We start from the raw sequence: 11,681 nt of genomic DNA on the forward strand, positions 1-11,681 counted from the left end.
GAAAGCACATTCCCCCAAGCGTGTAATAAAATGTCGGAATGACTGGGAAATGATGCTGGGAAAAATAACATTATAGACAGTTCCAGCAAAGAAAGAGGCCATTCGGCCTGGCGCGCTGCTTTCAAAGAGATTGATTGGTCAGGAGTGATATTTGTGTCAGTGTGAACAGGCAGCAGTAAAATCTCTCACATAACCACGGCAGACATTCATCACCGAAAGCACATCAAATTCTGCCGTTTTCATGTCGCATCTTTTAATTGTCTGTTCTCCATCTCAGACATTTCCAGGTCTATCATATATCATCAATGCGGAGTTGTCCTGTTCCTCATTCTACTAGGAGACTTACTGTGAATAAGACATGGCAAGTGGCTCCATAGCTCAGTGGTTAGAGCACTGGTCTAGTAAACCAGGGGTTGTGAGTTCAATTCTCACTGGGGCCTGCATGAGCAGTATGAAGTTTGGTGGCAAGGTCACTTTTGAGCAGAGCACTGTAAAAGGGTATCAGAAGGTTATGTGAGTGGCCAACAAAATGGCAGATAGGATATAATGTAGATAGGTGTGTGAATATGTTCACTTGGTCGTAAAAATTAGAACAGCAGAATGCTTTTGAAATTTGTAAGTGCTGATGTTCAAAGAGACTTGTGCAAGCAACGGAGAAAGCGAGCATGCAGGTACAGCAAGCAATTAGGAAGGCCGATGGCAAGGGGTTTGTAATAAAGCAAGGATAAAGAAGTCTGTTTTGGTGAGACGGCATCTAGAATCCCGTGTGCTGTCTTCATCTCCACATTTATAAAATAATATACTGGCAGTGGAGACGGTACAGAGAACGTTCACTAAATTGGTCTCTGGAATGAGCTGGTTGTCCTACGATGAGAGGCTGAATAAATTGGGCTTTTATTCTCTGGAGTTTAGAAGAATGAAAGGCAAACTCATTGAAATCTATAAAATTCTGAGGGGACTTGATAGGGTGGACACAGGGATTGTTTCCGCTGGCCAGGGAGTCTAAAACACTGAGGCACTGTCGCGGGGTAAAGGGCCAATAATTTAGGGCTGAAATGAGGAAAAATTACTTCACCCAAAAGGTTGTGAATCTTTGAATTGTCTACCCAGAGGGTTGTGGATGTTCCATCATTGAATACATTTAAGGCTGGGATGGACAGATGTTTGGTCTCTCGGGGAATTAAGGGATATGGGGAACGGATAATGGAGTTGAAGCCCAAGATCAACCATGATTGAATTGAATGATGGAACAAGCTCGATGGGCCGTGTGGTCTACTCCTGCTCTTATTTCTTGTGATCATGTGTATGATAAAGACAATAATTCATGTTATAATAAAAACAGAAAGTGCTGGAAGTTCTCAGCAGGTCTGACAGCAAATGTGAAAGGAGAAACAGAGTGAAGGTTTCAAGTTTAATGTGACTCTTTTCCAAACCATAAATTGGGTGCGAGTTACGACATTTTGCACAACATCGAGACAGTGAATGGATCCCAGGCGGTGAAAGCACAGAATCTGAACCACTAGGGTGTTTCTATAGCATACATTTTGAACGAAGTTAGCTTCCAACTGAAGGTTTAATGGTTTAAGACAACTTAGACTCCCTCTCTTCCTGCGTCTACTTATATCACTGACATGGTTCTGCTGTGTGCCCTTTGGCTACAAGGAAATCTTGCCCAAACTTTGCCATTTCTGCTGTTATTCAGTAAGTTCCCACACAAATGGATTTATAAATATTCATTTAAAATAAAGCGAGAAAATGGAGGAAGCATGTGAAGGAATGGCAATATATTTCCAAGTCAGGATGGTGAGTGACTTGGAGGGGTACTTCCAGGTGGTGGTGCTCCCATGTGCCTGCTGCCCTTGTCTTTCTAGATGGTGGTGGTCATGGGTTTGGAAGGTGCTGTCGAAGGATTCCTGCAGTGCATCTTGTAGATGGTGCACACTGCTGTCACTGTGCGTCGGTGGTGGAGGGAGTGAATGTTTGTGGATGGGGTGCCAATCAAGTGGGATGCTTTGGTGTCAAGCTTCTTGTGTTTGTTTTTAGGAGCTGCACAAATCCAGGCAAGGGGAGAGGACTCCATCAGAATCCTGACATGTGCCTTTAGATGGTGGACAGGCTTTGGGGAGTTAGGAGGTGAGTTACTCATCGCACAATTCCCAGCCTCTCTGATCTGCACTTGTGGCCACAGTATTTATATGGCTAGCCCAGTTTAGTTTCTGGTCAATGGTAACCTCCAGGATGCTGACAATGCATTTAGGATACATGATGCAAGTATTCCAGCTGAAGAATTTTAGATAAATGAATTTATTCAGTGGCAAAGAATACCGCATGAATGAATTAAAAGGGTCAAAGCCTCGACTCAAACCCGTTTCATTGTCTTGTGATTAAAGTGATAGAACCCTACCCTCTGCTGGCACCTCACCGCCACTACAGGCGGTGCTGTTTGCCAGCCTCAGAGAAGTTCAGTTACTGCATGGCTGCATTTGAAAACATATTGACGAATTGTGAATATGGAGCAATACTGTGTGGGATTGAAGTTTGCAGCAGCGTTCGCTCTTTTAACACCTGACCCTGTACATGAACTCTCTCATCATTCCCCATTGGAGGTATTGGCTGGAGCTGGTTGTTGAAAGTTATTTCAGAGTGCAATGTGCACATTTGGTACTGTTATCAGACTCTAATCTCATTCAGAATGGGAGTAGTTAAACTTTGCTGTATTCTGTAATTCCTCTGCAATACATTGTCAATGTTCAACCCGACACATTGGATCTTGTTAAAGCTTTTTTACCACTTATGTCTCCAAGATAATGTTCTCCATTTCTCACATTCTTGGTCCTAGGGGGGAAATTATACATATCAAACACAAACAATATACGGGAGATAATTTATTTTCACATCTTTACAGCCTGGTCAGAGAATCTAAAACATGGGGAACGGCCTCAGGACAAGGGGCCGAACATTTTGGTCTGATATGCGGAGAAATTACTTCACTCAAAGAGTTGTGAACCTTTGGAATTCTCTACCCCAGAGAGCTCTGGATTCTCCATCCACTTTAGTTCGGGATTGGCAGAGTTACAGTGTCTCGGGGATTTAAGGGATATGGGCAAAGGGCGGGAACATGGAGTTGAAGCACAAGTTCTGAATTACAGAGCAGATCGACGGCCATTCCGCCGACTCCTGCTCCTGTTCTTGTGTTCCTGTAAGAATCAATATTAACGGCTTCCCTGCTTTCGAGAGTCTGCTCCATAGATCGAACACCCAGTGGAATATTAACCTGAACTTTCCAGGTCCATTAGAGGCAGGCTGGAAGGCGGCAAGGCTGGCACTATGCCGGGGAAGGCGTCAGGAAACGTGGAGAGAGGGAATCTGTGTCCGTCCCAGGGCCTCATTTGCTTTTCTCATTGTTGAAAGATAATCAACTCTTCTCAGACAGAAACCAGTTTATTTTTTCTTTTTCTATACCGGTTTTTTTTTCTATATGTGATATTTCCTTCCTTAATTCCCTATCTAAATGTGGCAACTTTTGAATTCCTCTCTGAGGAATGTTATCCATTGCCTTTTTGCCTATTTTACACGCATTTAAATCCGCCCATAGCTTACCCTGATCAGATGTGCACTTATGATCTTCATTAGCCTTTTCCCCCACTGCAGTTTTAAGCATTGATCTTCTGGCTTCATTTATTATCATTTTAAACTAATGCGGAATGAAACAGAACAGTGTGGGATCCTAGCGTTAATATCCTTCCAGTCCGAATACAATCCCTGTAAACTTACAATCTGGAATCTGTCAATCAACTAATTCCGATTCCCTTGCAGTCCTCCATCTGATAGTGGCGATATTTCTTCCAGGGTCCCATCCTTTCCAAAGGAATTGTTTAGAAAGCCTGCAGAAATCCAAATGCATCACATCCACTGTCTATCTTGCCCCATGAATCTCCTTTTGCTCACGTTCAAAGTGATCAGTCAACTAGATAAGCAAGTCCTTTCCTTCATGGACACTTACTGGCTCCTTCTCTCCACATACCCCATAAAAACTTTCCGTTCTTACGGGTTTACGAGGGGGAACTCATGGTCTGTGATTTCCTGGCTCACTTTTGCGAACATTTTACCGAAGAACAATAAACGATGCATTTTATTTTATCTGCTCGCCAGGCGTCTTTGCAGAATTCAATCATTTTTCACAGATTTATGACAGAACCTGCAGATTTCTCGCTTATTTCCATGAAAATCCTCGGATGCATCTTATCTGGGCCGTGGAGTGATTCACCTGAATTTCCACAGCTCTTCATCAACCATGCTGGTGCTAACGTAATAAATGTAGCAATTTATCCCTGAAAGGCCTATGATCTCATTTGCGGATCAAATGTACATATTAACTGTTCCCTCTTTCATAGAAGATTAAACAAAAATACATATTTACTACAATTATATCCCGGCTAGCATCAGTTGTGTTGCCCTCACTCGATCATATTTTCGCACTCCACCTATGTTATTTTCTTGTAACAACAACACAAATATATTAGCGTTTTCTTCCCTTGCCATACCCTGTTTGAAAGGAGATTTGTTAAAGTTGTCCTGAATCATGACAGTCCGGACAGAGTAGGCAGGGAGAAAGAGTTCCCAATGGTGGAAGATTCGAGAACAAGTGGGCACAGATTTAAGATAATCAGGAAAAGAAGCAACGGCGACATTTAAAAATAAACTTTTTTTCGTTCAGTGAGTGGTTAGGATTTGGAGTGGACAGGCTGAGTGTGTGGTGGAGGCAGATTCAATTGATGCTTTCAAAAATAAATGGCATCATTTTCGGAAAAGGGAAAAAATGCTGGGGGAAAATAATGGAGCTAGGTCAATTGCTCCTTTAGATGGTTAGCACGGGCCAGACAAATGGCCTCTTACTTTTCTGTAAGAATTCTTCGATTCTATGATTGATATCAGAAACAGTAAATTAAATCAGCATTTTCACAGCATCTGCAATAGCAAGGTTTGTCCAGCAGATGGAACCGAAACCGTGATTGCTCAAATTGCGTGAGGCCGACATTTCTCAATGGTTGCTGCGTTGGCCCTGTCTCCACTCATATCAAACTAGACCCCGTGCCTGTTTAAATAACACTAGGTCGTGTCATTGATTAAATTAGAGGAGGTCATGTCCCACTTATTTCTGTATTCGGCCTAATCTCTACTGTTAGCATACTCAACCAAGGCCCTCTTTCTGTTCTGTGAGACACTATCACTGATGACTGCACGGAACCATGCCTCAGCTAATATCACAAAACTTCATGTCCCAATTGTTAATGCCTTGTACAATGTCCCCCTTTGTACTAAACTGGAACATGTGCCTGTGTGCATTACACGAGGCTTTCCCTCAGTTATTACTTGAGTTGACCCTGCCATGTTCATATTAAGCCAGAGGAAGTAACAGTTAATGCTGCACAAGTCCATGCGCTGTTTATATAACACGATGTCCTGTCTCTGTTGTTATTGCTGACAGGCTGGTTAATAAAGCATATGGTATCTGAGGCTTTATAAATTGGGGCACAGAGTTCAAAAGCAAAGAGTTTTTCGAACACTGTTAAAGTCTCAGCATGAGCATTTGCGTCCAGTTCTGGGCACCACACTTTAGGAAAAGTGTGAACGTATCAGTGAGAGAGTAGGAAAGATTCACGAGAATGGTTCCAGGGATGAGGACCTCCTGTTAAACTGGTAGATTAGAGGAATTGGGAGTGCTTTCCATAGAGAAGAAAAGGTTGAGGTAGAATTTATAGATGTATTCAAAATCTAGATGTGTCTGGACAGAGTAGAAAGTAGAAAACGGTCCAATTGGTGGAAGGATGGAGAACCAAGGGGCACAGATTTAAGGTAATTGGGAAAATAAGCATCAGCGACACAAGGAAACTCTTTTTCTCGTGTAGAGAGTGGATAGGACCTTGAATGGACTGCGTGAAGATGTGGTGGAGGTCGTGACAAACGAGGCATTCAAAATGGAATTGGATAATTATATGAAAAGGAGGGAAACATCTGGCCTACGGGGAGCAGACAGAGGGTGGCAGGAGATGAACTATTCCTTCACAGTACAAGAACAGTAAGAACGAACGGAAAGGCCTTTAAGTAGTGATAAAACTACGAATATTATAGGGTTTTATGTTGATATGAAATAATATTTATGTTATCTTTACAGCTCAGTTTGAGTTTCTGCTACTGAGGCTATGTAGATTTTAGGCTGGGAGCAGGAACTGGTGTTATTGCCTTAATTACTTTAAGGTACCGAGAAGCCTAGGTTCAATGAATTATATTTGTTTTATTTGAATTGTGCAGTTGAGGGATTATTTGTCAGTTTCAAACGGATAAACAAAAAAGGTGAATTCAGCAGCTTTAACTTAACACGACACCTCATCTTAAAACTAAATGATCTATGACTTGGTTCAATTGATGAACCATATCCGTAGAGCAGAAGATCTGTATTGGAGGGCAGCCTTTGTCCTGACATAACTGTAGGAAGTGTTATTAACATTTACTAATAATGTATCGTATCACTGGTATGGTGCTAAAACAAGTGTTGACGTGGCTATATACGATAAGTTGTATTATTGATAAGAATATATAACATTGTTTGCAATAGCTCTGTATTTACAGGGGTGTGTTACTTGCTCACAATTGAATATACATCCGGGGGCCCAGGGAATAAGAGATGCAGATTTGTCTTCAGTGTTCATGGCTTTAGATACAGAGATGAAGTGACACCAAATGAGCCTCACCCCAAGCCAATGAAAGAGGTTAATTTTGATTCTTCCACAAATAAAGAAGTACTATTTGATAGCCATTGCAGACATGGCTGCAGGAGGACATCAAAGAGCATTTTGGAAGGACATGAACAGAAGAAATGGTGGAAGGATGGCTCTGCTAGTTAATGATCATTTAGCAGAATAGAGAGGGATGACCAAAACTCTTGAAAGCAGGATGGTTTGGTGGAAACGGTTTGGATAGAGATGTAAAATGGGAAAGTAGAGAAATCGCTGGTAGAAGTCGTGTGCAGGCCTTCTAATCGTAACCACATGGTAGCATAGAGGAAGAAATAATGGGAACTTGTCGGAAAGGCACGATCATAATCATGGGAGATTTTAAACTACGTATAGATGGGGAAAGTCAGATGGGCAAAGGTAGCCCAGATGAGGAGCTGATAGAATGCTTCCGGGATTGTTAGCTTTCGAGAGAGCAGGCTATATCAAACCTGGTATTGTGCAACGTGATTGGATTCATTAATGGCCTCATGGTGAAGGCGCCCCTCGGTGGCAGTGACCATCGCATGATTGAATTTTACATTCTGTTTGAGGGAGAGAGGAGAGAGTCCGAGACTGTGTTTTTAAGGCTAAATGAGGGCAATTATGAGGGCATGAAAGCAGAACTGACTAAAGTGAATTGGCAAATTAAGTTAATGGATAGGTCAATAGAGAAGTAATGGTAAACATTTTAGGGCATATATCAAGATACACAGGATAGATACATTCCAGCGAGTAAAAAAAATGTCCAGGGGACAACACACCATCCTTGGTTAACTAGAAAGGTGAATGATAGTACCAAACTTAAAGAAAACAAATATATGATTGTGCATTGATAGGTGGAATGCCAGTAGATTGGGCAGAAGAGAAGGAACAGCTTCAGATGACTAAATGTTAAATAAGGAGCGGAATAAAATAAAATACAAAAGAAAGTTAGCCACAAATATAAAAACAGATGGTAAGAGCTTCTATGAATATTTTTTCTGTAAAGAAACGAGTTACCAAAGTGATCGTTCGCACCAGAGAAAGTGAGTCTGAAGAATTGTTAATGGAAACCACGGAAATGGCAGATGAATCGAACAGGTACTTTGCATCAGTAGTTACTATAGAGGATACAATTAACATTCCAGAGGCAGCTGCAAATCAGGAAATGGAAGGTAGGGAGGAAGTCAGGAAAATTACAATCACCAGTGAAGTGGTACTGAGTAAATAGTTGGAGCTGCGGGCTGACAACTGCCCGGGTCCTGATGGACTTCACCCTGGGGTCTGAAAAGAGGTGGCTAGTGAGATAGTTGATGCATTGCTTTAATGTTTTTCCAAGCTCACTAGATTCAGCGGAGGTCCCTTTAGTTTGGGATAGAAATGGGAAGGAGACAGGAAGTGGGAAACTGCAGGCCAGTTAGGTTGACATCTGTTATGGGGAAAATATTAGAAGCTACTATGAAAAAAAGCTGTAGCAGATAACTTTGATAAGTTCAAGGTAATCAGGGAGAGCCAGCATGATTTTGAGGAAGTAACATGGCCTGTGGATAAATGGGAACCGATAGATATACTGTAGTAAGGTTAGCAGAAGGCATTGGATAAAGTGCCACATCAAAGATTATTATGGAAGACAAAAGCCCATCGTATATTGGGTAACATATTAGTATGGATAGAAGATTGGCTGGCTAACAGGAATAAATTGAATTTTCAGGTTGGCAAGGTGTAACGAGTAGTGTGCCAAAGGACTCAGTGCTAGGACCTCAACTGTTTACAATTTGTATAAATGAGTTGCATGAAGGGATGGAAGGGATGGTTGCCAAATTTGCTGATGACGCAAAGATAGGTAGGAAAGTAAGTTGTGAAGAGGACATAAGGAGGCTACAAAAAGACATGGATTGGTAAAGCGAGTGGGCAAAGATCTGGCTAACGGAGTATAATATTAGAAATTTGAAATTGTCCATTTTGGCAGGAAGAATAAAAGAGAAGCATATTATCTAAATGGTGAGAGATTGCAGAGCTCTGAGATTCAGTAATCTGGATGTCTTAGTGTGTGAATCACAAAAGGCTAGTATGCAGGTACAGCAAGTAATTAGTAAATAGAAAGTTATCATTTATTGAAAGGGGAATTGAATTAAAAAGTAGGGATGCTATGCTTCGGTTACATAAAGCACTAGTGAGACCACATCTGGAGTACTGTGTGCAGTTTTGGTCGTCTTATTTATGGAAGGATGTAAATGCGTTAGAATCAGTTCAGAGAAAGTTTACCAGACTCACACCTGGAGTGGGCAGTTTGTTTTATGAGGAAAGATTAGACAGGCTAGGCTGGAGTTTAGAAGAGTAACAGGCGACTTGGTTGAAACATGTGAGATTCTGGGGGTCCTTGACAGCGAGGGTGTACAGAGGATGTTTTGTCTTATGGGAGAATCTGGAACCAGGGATCACTGTTTAAACATAAGGCGCTGCTCCTTTAAAACGTAGATGAGGCGATTTCTCTCTCTCTCTCTCTCTGGGTCGTGAGTCTTTGGAGCTCCCTTCCTGATAATATTGCTTCATAAATTTTACTTGATCCTTAAATACCACTTATTGGGAACTTTTTAGGTCAGGCACAATTAAATACTCCATTAATATAAATCAAGAATTCGGAACGTAGATATATTAACTAAAATGGTTTTATATCTCAAAATCTCCTAAGCTTTACAGGCCTCCTTCTGTGCTGCAAGCATTCCATGATTCAATGATTTATATAACAAGCATTAACTGAAATTAGCATTTACACGGCATTGACTATAGCAGCGTTTGTCCAGCAGATGGCAGTGAAGCCGAGGTTCCTTTACATTAAACAGTCATTGAGTCAATTGTTACCGGAATGGGCTATATCTCTGTTCAAATTAAACTAGACTCCGTCTCTGATCATATCACAGGGTCATATTTCTGATCATTTTACCGCAGGTCATGTTTATTTGTTTTCTTACTCAGCCCAATCTCTGTTGATATACCGGGTCCGGGCCCTCTTTATATTGTATCAAACCTTCTCTCAGTTATGACTGCACTGAATCATCTCTCGGCTAACATGACATTAGGTCGTGTCTCAATTGTTACTGAACTTGGCCCTGTCTCTTTTAATACTAAAACAGAACATGCTCATGTTTGCATCACACGAGGCTGTGTCTCACTTTTTACTCTGCCACGTTCATACTAAACTAGACAATTTCACAGTTAATGCTGCGCATATCAATTTTTCTGTTTATATCACACAATGTCCTTTCTCTGTTACTATTGTACTATGCCAAGTCTCTCTCATTGCTGCACTTGTCCATGTTTCTATTGCTATTAATCTAGGTACTTGGTTAGGACTGATTGCACTAGGTCTTATTTTAATTTATATTGCACAAGGTCCTTTATCAAGTTAAACTGCACTAGACCCTGTGTCAGTTTCCTTACTTTAGATCCTGTCTCCTTTATTACTCCCTCAGTCCATGTCTCTGTTCAAATTACACACGCTACTGCCTCATCTGTTGCTGCACCCCGCACTTCCTCGCTTTATAACCCACGAGATCACATTTCTGTTTACGTCACACTAGATCATCTCTCTGTTCATATCAAACTAGGTCATGTCTCTGCTGACATTCCGCTGGACGTTTCCTTGCATGTGTTTATATTGAAATAGACCCTGTCTTTTTGTATTCAGTGCAGACCATGCCTGTGATTACATTACACAAGGCCACGTCTATTACTAATACGCTGGACCTTGTCTCAGTAATTATTGAACTTGACCCAGTTTCCTTTTATATTATTGAAGATGTTGTAGCAATAATTTGTGCACTCCACCCTGTCTCAGTATTACTGCACCTGACCCTGTCTCGGTTTATATCCAAATGGATCCTATCATAATATTACACCAGAATCAGTGGAGTGAGAGCTGGAGATCTGCCTCAGAGCTGGAAATGTCACCCGTGCAACAGGTCGAGAATAAATATAGAGGTGAAGATAGGGAATGAGAGAAGGGCTGTGATAGGTGGCAAAGCCCTAACCAGAGAAATGTTTGTCCAAGGCAAAATATAGCGGAAATAAGGGAGGCTTTACTGTTTACACCAACACAAATACCTCCCAGATCTGGTTCCATATCTCGTGTTAAATGAGAAGAAAACTTCTCGCTGAAGCTTCCACTTTTTAGCTGCACCTCCTTCCAAACATTGCAAACTCCCCCTGCATCTTCCATCTTGATATTTTTCTCTGTGACATTTTGATTTGAAACTGCACAACCAATGTGAATAAAGTTTGTGATGGGAAAAAGATGTTCATGCTCTTGGAGAACTGAACCACAATGACACACACACAGGAACAAACACAGACATATACACCGAGAGTGAAAAAGGGCAAGGGATTGTCTCTAAGGAGAGACAAACACCCAGAAATCAAGCCTGACACCAACCTGTTTCCGTTTTTGTTCCATTTCTCGCTGCAACTTTTGTGAATGTTTGCAGACGAATAGACATTCGAGAACGCTGGAGGTTTTAGATGGTTTTTATGCAACTTATTCGGACAATTAATTGTGCAGATACACTGTAAAATTCAGGAATGATAAGAAGCGTAATTGACAGGATTCCAGCCTACGTGTGGAGATCCCAATGCATTCAAAACATGCCGCCTTAAACACTCAGTCACGAATCCAAGCCCCAGATTTGGATTAATGATGTTTGTATAAAATCATAGACGGCTACATCAGACGGTCATTCAGCATGTCGACTCTCTGGAAGGGCACGTCAACTCCTGCAGTTCCGCACCCCGCCTTTTCCCTACAGAAATTCATATTTATATTGCCTCTCCTCGTTCTTCCCATGAAAATAAAACACAGAACACTCCGCTGGTGTCTGTTGATTTGAATGGGGCTGCTGCAGATCCAGAAAAGTACATTACCTGAACGCT

At 41.5% G+C, this 11,681-nt stretch overlaps 1 non-coding gene across 1 annotated transcript; it reads left to right on the top strand.

Annotated features, from left to right (window-relative positions):
• The first annotated feature begins 367 nt into the window (after nt 1-367).
• Nucleotides 368-440, top strand: trnat-agu (transfer RNA threonine (anticodon AGU)). Its single transcript has one exon. It is a non-coding gene; the product is annotated as a tRNA-Thr (tRNA).
• The last annotated feature ends 11,241 nt before the right edge of the window (nt 441-11,681 follow it).

This window comes from Cetorhinus maximus, chromosome 23 (genome assembly GCF_964194155.1).
Source record: "Cetorhinus maximus chromosome 23, sCetMax3.hap1.1, whole genome shotgun sequence".
NCBI lineage: Eukaryota > Metazoa > Chordata > Chondrichthyes > Lamniformes > Cetorhinidae > Cetorhinus > Cetorhinus maximus.